The 13,017-nt window shown below is 43.8% G+C and overlaps 1 long non-coding RNA gene across 4 annotated transcripts; it reads right to left on the bottom strand.

The window, feature by feature from the left end:
* Nucleotides 1–691: 691 nt before the first annotated feature.
* Nucleotides 692–5,605, bottom strand: LOC129163334 (uncharacterized). Of its 4 annotated transcripts, none has more exons than XR_008563209.2 (11): nt 5,117–5,605; nt 3,500–3,910; nt 3,311–3,415; nt 3,122–3,226; nt 3,014–3,046; nt 2,290–2,941; nt 2,034–2,216; nt 1,830–1,921; nt 1,439–1,749; nt 1,131–1,344; nt 692–1,048 (listed from the first exon to the last, which is right to left on the bottom strand). It is a non-coding gene; the product is annotated as an uncharacterized lncRNA (long non-coding RNA). The 4 variants fall into 4 exon arrangements; XR_011520758.1 differs by lacking the exon at nt 5,117–5,605 and having other exon boundaries at nt 3,500–3,634; nt 3,788–5,104; XR_011520757.1 differs by lacking the exon at nt 5,117–5,605 and having other exon boundaries at nt 3,500–3,717; nt 3,788–5,104.
* Between the last annotated feature and the right edge of the window lie 7,412 nt (nt 5,606–13,017).

Raw genomic sequence — 13,017 nt, forward strand, 5'->3', positions numbered from 1 at the left:
TATATTAGAATTAGTGTAACTCACTTGATCCAAACAATAAATCAGCCATAGCTGATTAGTAAATATGACATGAGGTCTTGGAGTTTTTAATTTTCATTTTTTTCTTAGATCTGTTTAAATGTCACCATGGCAGCCTGTGTGTCTCCAACATCAGCTACACAAAGCAGCAAGTGTAAGTTCCACATACCTGTCTCACCACTTCATGTATGGTTTTGTACTTTAAACAATTATGACAAACCTGTTATTTTTTCTCCAGACATTTGAATCATTGGAGACAGCTGAGTGAGGCGTGGTGCCCAGAGAGCTGCAGAGACAACCTTGGCCTCCCTGACGTCTGTGTCTCCTGGTTCGGTTGGGGTGGACCATCGACATACATACATGTGCCGACACTTTGCGCCCTGTTTTATAAAATGTAGTGTTAAAAATAAATGTTTTTGCTCAATTACTGGAATTTCTTTGGTTAAGACAAAAGTGAGGAATAATCATTTACAAGTTATTTGTACAACAGGCCCATTTTAAATCCCAACAGTTTCTTAGCAGACAATAGAAATGTGTTCTTTACTAACTTTTCTTGGTTTAAAAATCTTACTAAAATAGTGCCGTATTGCAAAACCCAATCATACTTGTTATGTAAACATTAGCTTTGTAGATATTTTTTACAGATATATATTTGTGTGCAACAAATCCAAACTTAAATAATTTGTCATTCTTTATTGAAAAACAACAAAATACAGTTATACAGAAGTGTGGGAAAATGATAATGTGAAAGTATTGCTATTTAAATGTAATCCTATTTATCTTTAAAAAGAAAAACTCTAAAAATGTCCTGTACAGCATCATGACAGAAGAATGGTGGTCTGTCTGTCAGAATGTGCTGAACAGATTTGCTCTTTGAAGAGGAGTGTCATGTTTGGAGGAAGGTACTTAACCCAAGACATGCAGAATACAACACTGACCAAAAACTGATGGAAAAAATGATTTATTTATAAGGTGGAACTTAAGGTGCACAGATAAGTCTGTGGTTGGAACTGCAACAACAGCTCAGCATCTGGAGGAGGGAGAACACAGGTGAGCTTAGGTTCTGGTTTCAAAATCCATTGTAGGCAGGCAGAGGTGTTCAGCAGACTTACTGTGGGGGGTGTATGTGTTGGCTGGAGGAGGGAGAGGTAGAGAGCCGGGGGGAAGCGCAGGAGAGAGAGCAGAGGTGGAGAGAAGCGGGGCGTCCTGGTGGATGGGGCACTGGGTGAGATGAGAGGTGGGTTATGGAGGGTGGTGATAAGGTCCGTGTGTTGAATATCCAAATCCTGGAGTAGAGGTCAGTATCCAATGAGGTCGACAGGAATCCTGAAGAATGGTAAATCCAATATAAGAGCAAAAACACTACGAAATAACATTAATCCTAGGAACACTAGAGGTAACACGAGTGGCTGGTTACTACCAAAACTGAGGCAATCTTCTGGCGTCAAATTGTGTCCTCCATCCACCTTAAATAGGAAAGCACCCCGCTGATCACTGATCAGGAACGGCTGGGGTGGAGTCACCAGAACCATGAAGAACGTGTCTCCAGAGACAACTCGGGTCCTGGTACCGATCAGGAAGCGGACCTTATCACCCAGAGCTGCCAGGTCACGCTCAAAGCCTTCATGTTCACGCTGCAGAGCCTGAACGCTGGCCAGGTGGTGGCCGTAGTTGTCTGTGTTCAGGGCCTGGTTCTTCTCCTCGATCCACTCTTTGGTCTCATCAGCGTCTCTGAGAAGACATCAGAACTCCGTCTGAGTGTGGGTCCAAACTCTACTGACCCGTAAGCGGCGCATAAGTGTGCGGGGTACCTGTGGAAGCGCTACACCTCATGGGCGCTGCCCAGCATGTTGCTCCGGTCTTCAGCCAGCTGTTGCAGCGAGCGCCAGCGGTTGTTCAGCTCCTGGAGAGAAACCAAACCCAGTGAGATGAAGGTGGACGCCAGCGGGCTGGACGCCGGACGAGGAAACCTGGAGACGGATTGCTCAGACAGGAAGGGAAGAGCTTCCTCTTACCTTGATGGAATTAAAGTTAGCCGTCGTCTGAACGCCCAACCGTACGGTCTGAGGTCAAAGGTCACAGGAAACACACACCAGTCAGCAGTCATACAGATGCATAAAGATAACTGTAGCCATGGCAACCAGCTGACATGTCCCCACTTTCACCAGCACCTGGTGCCTGCCGGGTCACCTGAATTCCTGTGTGATTTCAGCACGGTCGGCCGTGACTGCGGCCATCAAAGGTGACCTCTGATCAGCTTAATGAACTCACCTTCTAGGGTGACGCCGTGTTACCCCGGGTTTCCACGGGAGCCGTCAGCAGCACGTTACTGCAGCAGCACGTCTTGCTCGCGTAAGCTGCTGCTCGGCCCTTCCCACGAGACGCGAAGCAGCAGGGGAGCAGCTGTCACCGACCGAGCATGAAGTCACACGAGTGACTTCGTCAGTAAACACAACAACAAGCAGGAGAAAACTACAACATGGTTTGTGTTTTATGTTCTGTCCGTTTTATAATCGCCAATACGGACCTGAAAAACAAAGGAGACCGCTAGCTAGGTGATAACTTCTCACGGGGCCGCTCAGTTAGTAACCTTTTTTAAAAGTAAAGCAACCGGAAGGCAGTACGTTCTTTATTCTGAAAATCTCGGTAGCTTCTCTCAATTTCCGCGTCCGATTTCCTGTCTTTCCTTCCCCAAAAATGTCGAACTTGACTCGTTTCAGAGGCGTCGCGCGTAGAAAATAGAACCGGCGCGTAAGGGCCGCGACATGCTGCTCCTGAGACGTGGCCGACTCGCGCTGCTGACGGCTCCGGTGGAAAAGGTTCTGTTGACCACAGCGGTTCCTATCAGCAGCTATGACGTGCTGCTGCAGTAACGTGCTGCTGACGACTCCTGTGGAAAGCCGGGGTTAGAGTCGGCTTCATCCTGTAAACAAACAAATGAGTGGTAACAAAAACACCACGTCTGGTTCTGGTGGAGGCGGAGGACAACACGCACCTTTCCAGGAGCAGAACCCAGATGTTCTTGTTGCTACAAACAGAGACGAGCAGAGTTAACAAACCAGGAAGTGAGAGGGACCAGCTGCTGCAGACAGGTGACGCTCACCTGAGCCTGAACCATAGGAGCCTCCTCAGCCATCAGACCTTCTGACTCCAGTTCAGATGCCACCTTGTTGATGTCCCTCAGGCGGGACTCGTTGGCCTTCAGGTCCTGCAGGACAAAAGCACCTGCTGATTATCACCTGAGCTGATCTGACAGCTGCTGCTGGAAGACGGAGAGGAGGAAAAGTCCGACCTTCTGGAAGTCGTCAAACTTCTTCTGCAAGACCTCGACCTGCTCCAGGTCTGACCCGTCTCTCCATCCTCATTCAGCTAAAGACGCGAGTTCAAGTAAAACAACCTAAAGTCACACAAACACAAAGCAGGTGTGGAGATGTTCGCTCTGAGCTGGAGGTCGTTCCTCGGCTGTGAAGGGCACACGAACCTTGTTGGTGCTGTTGAGCAGCGTGAGGATGTCGCCCTTCTTCATGGTGACCTCTCCAGGACTCTTCTCCTGGTAGTCGTACAGAGCCAGAACCAGCTCCTTCCCGGTCTCATCGTCAGTTGGAGCCACTTGTTGCTGTCGGGTTAACAGGTCTGGTGTTAGAACGTGGTGGATAAGAATGTTCTGACGGGCCGAGGGTTCTGAACCAGCGAAGTGACCTGGACCCAAACAAAGTGAGCCAGAACCTGCAGACACCTCAGAAACATGTCAGGACCAGACCTGCTCTACCTTCCTCCACTATGGTCTCTCCTTTCTGGGTGACAGCCTTGATGCGAGGTTCATGACCTGTGATCTCAGCCTGCAGAGCCTCGTGCTTCTTCAGCAGGTTCTGGACACCAATCAGGTCCTTCCCTGAGGACACATGTTAGAGTTCAGCATTATGCAGTAGACAGACCAGTTTAACCTAGGGGTTTCTTTCTTCTACAATCTGCTCTTTAACTGTATTATTTCCTGCTATTTCAGCTGTTAACTTTATTTTTTCTGTAAGTGTTTTTCTCCCCAGAAGAAGCTACAACGATGTTCTGCTGAGCTGTGGTGGCCTCATGGAGGGGGCCATCGGCTAGCACACTGCTGCTAACCACTTAATCATTCTCCCTCTCCTGATAATAACATTTTACTTTCTTTGATGTTGGATGTACTACTGCTAGTTTACCCGTTTAATTATAGATTCACTAGGATAAATACAATAAAGTTTATCTCTCGCCAAATAGAATATTTACTAAGAAATCACAATGTAACGTGTGTGTGTGTGTGTGTGTGTGTGTGTAAAAGCCATGTGTAGTGTTTATTTATAAAGCATATGTTGTTGGATTTTATCCAGAATCGAGACTTTGAAAATATATAGTTTAATTACAGTTTGATTTATTTGACATCTGTATAATGTTTATTATTTTGTTTTTTCCCCCTAAATACCTAACGTTTTAGTTAACATGAATATTAGTCATTCATCCCAATACATGAAGTTACACATTTTAAATTTTAATAGGGGAAGACTGCAGGAGGGAGCAGTAAAATACAGGGGGTCCCCTGCAAAAACTAACTTTACGAGTCTGATGAAAGTTGCTGGTATTCCCGCTGCTTCTTCGGTAAACAGCGCCAACAAAAACAAAGAAACTTGGGATCTTGTCGGCGTGGCAGTGGGATTTAAGGGAAACGCTGTATGCCCTATAGACTTCTCAACGAGCTGCAGTATTTCTCCGGTCAGATCTGTCTCCGAGTTCCACGAGCGGTCAGCCCGCAGCAGCGAGGAGCCGCATCGATCAGCCTGCCCGGCCTGACCGCTGGGGATTACCGGATGAAAGAATAGAGCACAGAAGTGTCCCCCCAAGCGGCGCGCCCCGTCATATTTCAACCCATTTTTATCTTAAATGCACTGGGTTTTACCCTATTACCCATTTAAATATGCCCTATTAATTATTTTACCGTATTTTACATTTAAATTTCATGGTTAAACAGTACATGCTACATGTTAAACTGATAGTTAGCTAGCTACTTCGGTAAACTCAGCTAGTTTAAAGGCAGCAGTGACATAAAATACAAATATAGATTTTAACTTACCAAAAAAAATGAAGTGGAGACTCCTTGGACGCTCTATTAGTGCAATTAATACCACAGCAAGTCATTTTGTCCAACAATTGCACCAATATTATCCAAAACAGAATTCACAAGCACAGAGACTCAAAATCCCGACACAGTTTCCAGGAGAGACCGAGGCTGTACTGAGGCCTTTCCACGGAGCTAGCTCTGTGGTCACGTGGGTCTGAGGCGGCGGTCACGTGTGTCGGATGCTCATTAATTATACAGAATTTTAGGCTTTCAATACACTTAAACAGAAGAGTGAGAAAAAAATTCACCCCCCTCAGAGTTGTCATGAGTATAAACTAGATAATTTAGACAAAAAAACATTTTTTGAACCAGGCTGTAAACATGTTTATTTCTGCTGTGAAAATGGCATTTTTAACATGGGAGTCAATGAGGATTTGCTCGCTTCTGGTACCAGCCCCCAGCGGATGAGGGTGGAACTGCAATTTTTCTTACTTCCGGGTTGGGACCATTTTCTGAGCGGCATTGTGGGGGCTTGGACATACCGCAGGTTGGCGGGATTTCTTCCCCGCTGAGTGAGCCGGCCAGAACGAGAGCAGCCGAAACGCGCGTGGGCACCCGGCCGGCGAATCATCCTCACATCCCACGCGCTCATGCGCTGAAACACCAGCGAAGGGAAACCTGCATTTAGATAGCTCAAGCCTGTAAAATGCTAAGCTTTTCAAGCGTTCAAGGGCGCAGATCCATCTGCTGTCTGTGTGTGAGAAGAACTGGTGCTCCATTAGAGAATGTATAGTAGTGAGACTGTTAGTTCACTGTGACCTGCAATGGAGAGTGGCGAAAAACATATGGTCATGAAATGTTCAATTTAAGGATCTAACAATTCAAAACTTTGTTGCTGAAAAGAGTTTGTGATATGTTCAGCCCTTAAAGACCAAGTTTACCGTAGTTTAAATACATTTGCAGTGGTCTCTGGTAGGAATGAATGCCTTGCAATTGTTCTCTGGGGCAGAAAAAGCTCTGACGCTCAATTTTCTATTCAATTTATGTTTTTTTATAAAGCGCCACATCACAAGTGTCGTCTCAAGGCTCTTCACATAGTAAACATTCCAATACAGGTCAGGTCATTAAGCCAATCAGAAAAAAGTTTCCTTTATAAGGAACCCAGCAAATTGCATTTGAGTCACTGACTAGTGTCAGTCTTTACAGCGATCCTCATACTAAGCAAGCATGCAGCGACAGTGGAGAGGAAAACTCCCTTTTAACAGGAAGAAACCTCCAGAGGATCCTGGCTCAGTATAATCAGCCATCCATCACGACTCACTGGGGATCGAGAAGACAGAGCAGACACACACACACACACGCACGCACGCACGCACGCACACACACACACGCACGCACGCACGCACACACATACACACACACACACACGCACACACATGCACACACCAAGTAGTGTTTCTATGGTTGCATTGTGATTTCTTAGTAAATATTATATTTGGTGAGAGATAAACTTTATTGTATTTATCCTGGTGAATGCTAGCCTAGTGAACTAGACCAAATTCTTGCTTTGCAAAGAATGGTCTAGGCATGCTCCATTGGAACCTCAGCAGCTCCTACCAGGACTCTGGCTAGCCAATCACAGCTCTCTAGAGGGGTTTCAAACACATAAAGAGCTGTGATTGGTCCATAATGGTGGGCCAGTCATAGTGCTCTATCTGCTTAGTGAACAAATCACAGAGCTTTATCCACTTTGTGGGCCAATCAGGGCACTCTATATGCCTGGTGGGTGGGATGATGCAACAGAGTGAAACAAGAGTATGTCACATTCTTTGTCCAGTGGAATGCGGAGATCATTTGAAAGACAACGGTAGAACCCGCCCCACAACCGAGAGCCGTCAATGGAGCGTGGCCAGACTAAATAATACATTCATTTAGTCTGGCTTGCCAGGCTAAGTGAATCCACAATTAAACAGGTAAACTAGTAGTAGCACATTCAATATCAAAGAGAGTGAAATGTTATCGGGAGAGGGAGAATGTTTACGTGGTTAGCAGCAGTGTGCTAGCCGATGGCCCCATCCATGAGGCCACCACAGCTCAGCAGAACATCATTGTAGCTTCTTCTGGGGAGAAAAACACTTATAGATAAAATAAAGTTAACAGCTGAAATAGCAGGAAATAACGCAGTTAAAGAGCAGATTGTAGAAGAAAGTAGTCGAGTGTGGAAAGTGGTCAGTGTGTCCTCCTGCAGTATAAGCCTATAGCAGCATAACTACAGAGATAACTCTGGATAACCCAGCCTTTTAGATGGAGGCATGTTGGAGGCAGGGCAAGGGAGAGCCGTCTTTACCGACTGTACACTCCACCTCCCTCTACTCCCCCACTTGTCCAGATCTGGGCTAACATCAGATTTTAACCATAGGCCCTATCAAATAAAGATGTTTTAAGCCTAATCTTAAAAGTAGACAAGGTGTCTGCCTCATGGACTAAAGCTGGGAGCTGGTTCCACAAGAGAGGAACCTGATAGCTAAAAGATCTGCCTCCCATCCTATTTTTAGATATTCTGGGAACCATCAGTAACCCTGCAGTCTGAGACCGAAGTGCTCGGTTAGGAACGTATGGAACAATCAGGTCACTGATGTATGATGGAGCTTGATTATTAAGAGCTTCATATGTGAGAAGGAGGATCTTAAAACCTATTCTGAATTTCACAGAAAGGAAGGAAAATGAAATCCTACAAACCTGTTTAACGTGGGATTTGAATGACATGTCCTGGTCAAAGATAACACCAAGGTTCCTTACTTTGTTCTTGGAGATTAATTTAATGCCACTCAGGTCAGGTGATTGACTAAGCAGTTTCCTTTTCTGACTTTTTGGTCCAAATATGAGAACTTCAGTCTTGTTTTGATTAAAAGCAGAAAGTTTTGAGTCATCCAATTTTTATGTCTTCAAGACATGCCTGTAATCTAACTAACTGATTAGGTTCATCAGGGTTAATGGATAGATATAACTAAGTATCGTCAGCATAACTGTAGCAATAAAAATAGATTTTTAACTATATTTCAAATGTGGCGTGGAGTTAATTTGTTTACAATCTCATCTTAATTACTCGAGGCGAGACTGGTTGCCGGAACTGGACCGCTGGATTTAATATCTATATCTTCACAATGTAGTCAGTCTCAGAATTAGCACCACAAATTGATCCAAAGGATGAAGTCTTCACATAATGTGCAGATTATTCCCGAGAATTGCTAGACAATGATCAGGCGCTATTTACGTTTTGTGAGTTTATTACAACATCAGTTAATACATTGACAAAAGGACCAAACACAGCTTATAGTTTCATGCATGTAATTGAGAAAATTGTTAACCCAAAGCTTTATAGTGATGTACCCAATATTTTATAGTGATAGAAAATAACTGATCCGTAATAAAAGGGGAAATTTGGTGACACCAGGATTATAGAAAAATGGGGAATAATTTCTAAAGGAGGGCAAAGTGAAATGTTCATGTGGGTTCAGGTGAAATGGGTGAGTGTGTGTGTGTGTGTGTGTGTGTGTGTGTGTGTGTGTGTGTGTGTGTGTGTGTGTGTGTGTGTGTGTGCGTGCGTGCGTGCGTGTGTGTGTGCGTGTGTGTGTGTTAGTACGGGTGCAGGAGGGGGTGTGTTCATGTGTGTGGGGTGTGTTCATGTGTGAGTAGAGGCAAATGAGAGCTGGTGTCTGTGTGTGGCTGCGAATGAGGATTCGTTGCGGCAGAAAAAGAAGGCAAATCTTGAGAGCTAAATGGGAATTTGGATCGAGATAACACACACCATAAAAGTTTGTCTGAATTCACTAATCGGACTTAGCAGAAAAAGTCAGCCAGATGAAAATGATTCACAGACCTTTCTCCTTGTCGCCAGAGGGTGGCCAAAGGGCTGAGGTAGCCTTGGAGTCCTTGCTCATGACGAGGCTTCTGGGACTGTAAGATTTTGGCCCCGCGTTTGTCAACAAAGTCTGTTGAGTTCAGGAGAATCTCGTTTCCCGGGAGTGGCTGGACTTTAAGGTTTCTTCACTTCAGCTGCACCGAAAATGTGGAATTCAGAGCGCGAGTCTAAATTATCAAAACCGATGCTGAATCAGCAAAATTGCTCCAAATTAGTTTTAACTCTTAATGTGAGGACTCAACCGAACATGCAGACTTCCGGTTTCACGTAGGAAGTCAAAACAAAGCAAACGGAGTTGCTTCTAAGTTTCACCATAACTTTTGAGAGCTAATTACTTGACAACTGTAAAGTGCCGGGTTATCTGTTGCTGGGCCCAGATGGAAAAGCCCAGCAGAGGTTTGCTTAAGGCAACTTTCTTCTTTTTTCTGCCCCATGAGGTCTGAACTTCTGGTTTTAGAAACTTTCTTTTTGTCACACCCACATGTATTTCACTCCTTAATCACTTGATGGCACTGTGGCTCTTTCACATAACGTCTGCCTTTCCAACAATGATCACAATTTACCAAAGCTGGTCCAGATGGTGATCAAAGTATTACTTTAAAAAGAGAAGAACTAAATTTATACCATACCATACCATACCAACTTTATTTATAATGCACATTTAAAAATGGCATCGCAGCCAACCAAAGTGCTGTACAGAATAAAAAGTAAAAACACAATATAAAACAATACACAGTCAACAATAAAATGCACAACAAGGCAGATAATCACAGTCAATAAAAAGACACATAATAAAATAATAAAAGTCAGGGATTTAAAAATGCCTGGTCGTAAAAGTGAGCCTTAAGCAGAAACTTGAACCAGAGGAGGGATGGTGCCAGCCTCACTGAAAGAGGAAGAGCGTTCCAGAGTGTCGGAGCAGCATGGACAAAATCATGCTGCCCCCGCGTTTTGTATTTCATTGATGGAACGCGAAGCAGCAGGCAATCAGCAGACCTTAATGCCCGGTTTGGCACATAACTAGTGACAAGATCCGACAGGTAATCCGGAGCCAGACCGTTCAGGGCCTTAAAAACAAAAGTCAGGATTTTAAACTTGACTCTGAAGTTTACGGGTAGCCAGTGGATCTGCGCCAGTACAGGTGTGATATGGTCTCTTCTAGGGGTGTTTGTTAAAAACCTGGCTGCCGCGTTCTGTACGACCTGAAGCCTGTTAAGAGCGGAGGCAGGTAAGCCAATTAAAATGGAATTTGCATAATCCAGTCGGGAGGTGATAAAAGCATGAATTACAGATTCCAGGTGTGCTCGTTTCAGGATCGGTTTTAAGCGAACTAGTCTGTGCAACTGATAAAAACACGATCTGACCACTGAGTTAATCTGAGGGCCCATTGAAAAGTGTGTATCCAGTTTCACCCCCGGGTTGGTAACACACTGCTTGAGGTCATAAGGGAGAGTGGCCAAATCAGAAGATACGTGTGTGGTTTTGTTAGGGGTTATCAGGAGTGCCTCAGACTTAGAATCATTTAGCTTAAGGAAAATGTTGGCAAGCCAAACCCTCACTTCAGCCAAACATTGGTCCAGAAGAGAGAGGGAGCCTGGTTTTTTCAAAGCCAGGTAGATCTGGCAATCATCTGCATAAATATGATAGCCCAAGCCATATTTCCTCAGGATGAAACCCAGGGGGAGGATGTAAATTGAAAACAGGAGAGGCCCAAGCACAGATCCCTGTGGGACTCCCTATGGAAGTGGAAGGAATGTAGAGGAACAATTACCCAACTGAACCTTGAAAACTCTGTTTGACAGATATGAGCAGAACCACTGAAGTGAGGTACCGCTAAGCCCTACCCATGACTCAAGTCTATCCAGCAAAATTTTATGTCTTAAAACTGGACAGTTTTACCATTAGCATGAATTTTTACTGGAGAAACACAAAATGACAGAGGTTTAACATAAAAGAAAGCACTAAACAAACAGTTTAGGTCTGTGTCTGATAAGATTCTAATTTAGAGCACCTTGATTTCTATTTTAAGGGTAAACAACCTAAACACCTTCTTTGACTACAGATAAACAGAAAATACCAGGGTTTTGATAAAGACTACATCCTGGAATCTTCCAGAATGACCCTTGAGAAGTTTTACGAGCACCCGGCCTTGGGGAGAGTCAGTTATTGGCAGGTTGAGGTAAGACAGACCAAGTCCTGATAATGTCCGGCTTAAAAAGTCACTTGGTAAAATTTACTTTCCTGAGAGAAAATGTAGGAGTTAGCCAGATGTTCTAAAATGGTCCCTTGGAATTTATACTATTGTAGGTCAGTTTCAATTTCCCCCTTTTTTCTGCTAAGTGTGAAAGAAACATCTGTGTGAAAATGTTATTGTTCTTCTCCATGTAAATCCAAACAAAGTTAAACTGAGCATATAAAATGTGGATTTCCACTACATAACTGTGGAAGTTTATCCCATGCTCTCTAATGATTTTACCAATTGGAAGCATATATATTTAGTAAAAATAATTGGTCCAAGCACGGAACCCTGTGGTACTCCACAAGTAACCCTGGAGTATAAAGAAGACTTTTCGTGTACATTTACAAAATGAAATCCACCAGACAGGTAGGATTTAAACCAGCCTAGCGCTGTTCCTTTGATCCCTACAACATACTTATGATGCTTCTATTTGAGAATTCAGTGGCGGCTCGTCCATAGGGGGCACTAGGGTGTCAACCCACCAGTCTCACAGGAAGAAGAAAAAGAAAATAGAAATAAGAAATATAAAAAAATAACATGAAAATTAAACCAAACAATCTATACTTCACGCAGACTGTAAGTGCTGACTAGTTTAGAGATGTTATTTTACACTTTTACCACGACCGAATTGTCTTGTGACAAATTTCCTGTTCCTTTTTGGGTGCAGCAATCCTTACCATAGACCTACGCTATGACTACCGCATGTGTGCTGGACCCCCCTTCAGTGCAAAGAACAGGAGAGCCTTTCACAATCAGAATCAGGGTTTTATTGCCTTTTGTGCAAGAAAACACAACATTAGGGAATTCCTGTGGTACTTGGAGCAAAAAAAAAAGAAGAGAAAAATAAGAGATAAGCACCATTCTTTGTTCACCTTTGTTCATTTCAGAGCAACTGAGTAGACCTCATGGAGATTTTTTATTATGGAGAACCAAAGAATGATGGAATGTGGCATCACAGACTTTTTAACACTCTCCAGCAGGTAAAAAGTTTTTCTTTACTATAACACAGATTAATACAACATAAACAGGCAAAGGTAAGACTGAAGTCATGCTTTTGACTTCACAAAATTAGCTTTGTTTGTTTTATATGCTGACTTAGCATTTATTGGTGAACATTACACATGTTTTTGGATATTTTTTGCTGCTATTGGATCCATCAGGGTTAGCTTGTCTGATGTGTAAGAATGGTCATTTGGTGCCTCCTGGTGGTGTGTGGGTAGCACATCTAAAAACAACTCAGCCACCACAAACACAAAATGCAGATCATGTAAATGATCAGAATTATGATTGATAAGGCAATTTTTTAATACATTCATAATTAATAATACAGCTGAAGCGGAAAGCATCCACTGAGTGATTGCTCTGCAATGTTGATGTTTTATCTCCACAAATAACACAAGCCCGGAGGAGTTCTGCTGTGTGGTGGAGTTGTTAATGCTAACGGTTAGCTTCTACTAGCCGAGGGTGCAGGTAGACACCATGTCGTTTCTGAGCATTTGCCCCAAGACTGACCCTTGAAAGAAAGTGGCAGATTACTTTGAGGCTTTTGGACATACTGCCTCAGGAGTCACTTAAGAGCAGCAAGTCATCTGCATAAGCCAGATCCACAACCCAGACACCCTTGATTATGGCACCCACACCTTGACAATCCAGTTCCTTGATCTTTTCAGTCAGTTTTTCATTTGACGATGAGCGTGTAAATCAGTTCTCAGCCAAATACCTTTGAAAGGTCATGAAAAACCACCAACTGCC

This window comes from Nothobranchius furzeri, chromosome 5, assembly GCF_043380555.1.
Source record: "Nothobranchius furzeri strain GRZ-AD chromosome 5, NfurGRZ-RIMD1, whole genome shotgun sequence".
NCBI lineage: Eukaryota > Metazoa > Chordata > Actinopteri > Cyprinodontiformes > Nothobranchiidae > Nothobranchius > Nothobranchius furzeri.